This window comes from Synchiropus splendidus, chromosome 9 (assembly GCF_027744825.2).
Source record: "Synchiropus splendidus isolate RoL2022-P1 chromosome 9, RoL_Sspl_1.0, whole genome shotgun sequence".
NCBI lineage: Eukaryota > Metazoa > Chordata > Actinopteri > Syngnathiformes > Callionymidae > Synchiropus > Synchiropus splendidus.
The window spans coordinates 21951106-21951885 of NC_071342.1; the positions used below are offsets into that span (position 1 = coordinate 21951106).

The following is a 780-nucleotide window of genomic DNA, read 5'->3' on the forward strand; positions in this document are numbered from 1 at the left end:
ACATTAAAGATGTCAATATCACAAAACGATCTGTTTCCACACACCAGTCCTGCATGGAAAGCTGCTGCAGTGTCAAACCTCACCTCTGCTTGTGTGAGGTTTTCATTGTAGAGGAGGTTTGGATGCGGTTTTCAGAACTGCTTGTTGCGTTCACTTGTGTTATCTTTCACTAGCATTGAAATGTGTTTGATGATCCGAAGCATTTACGTGTGACTCATGTAAACATGAGGAACCAGAAGGATGTCCATCATATGCCTCTTATGACAGACACAAGTCCGGTAGCTTGACTCCTGGAGCAACTATCTGAGACTTGTTGGAAGAACAGAAGCGTTACTCTCATCACATGAAGCAGCCAATAGGAGACGCTCTGACCTGAGTCTGTACTCTGTCAGACTGAGACTCAAAGGAAGACTGCTGTCTGTCTGAGGGTGGCATCATGAGAGGATGTGTTTTTGTGCTAGTTTTGTGAGGACCTCTCATTGCCGTAACCCTTTCCCCAGCCTCTCATCCTAAACTGAACCACCCAAAACACACGGCTCACCTGAACCAGGACCTAAACCGAACTGAAACCCAGTTATTTTGAAGTTTTCATCCTCAAATATGAGGCTTAATCTTGTGTGGACTTGAAAAAGGACTCCATTTGGAGGTGTGTTTCACCCACACACACTGAAGTGCAGCGTGGCTGCAGCACACGTTCATAATCGTGTGAGAGGATGGCGGGGGGAGGTGGGTGGGTTGGATGTCGACGGAAGCCTCCTAACGCCACCTTCTCTCCTGCAG

General features: G+C 47.3%; 1 protein-coding gene across 2 annotated transcripts in view; it reads left to right on the forward strand.

The window, feature by feature from the left end:
• Positions 1 to 780, forward strand: part of LOC128764524 (stromal membrane-associated protein 1-like) — a 53994-nt gene that overhangs the window by 51390 nt on the left and 1824 nt on the right. The window lies entirely within an intron of this gene.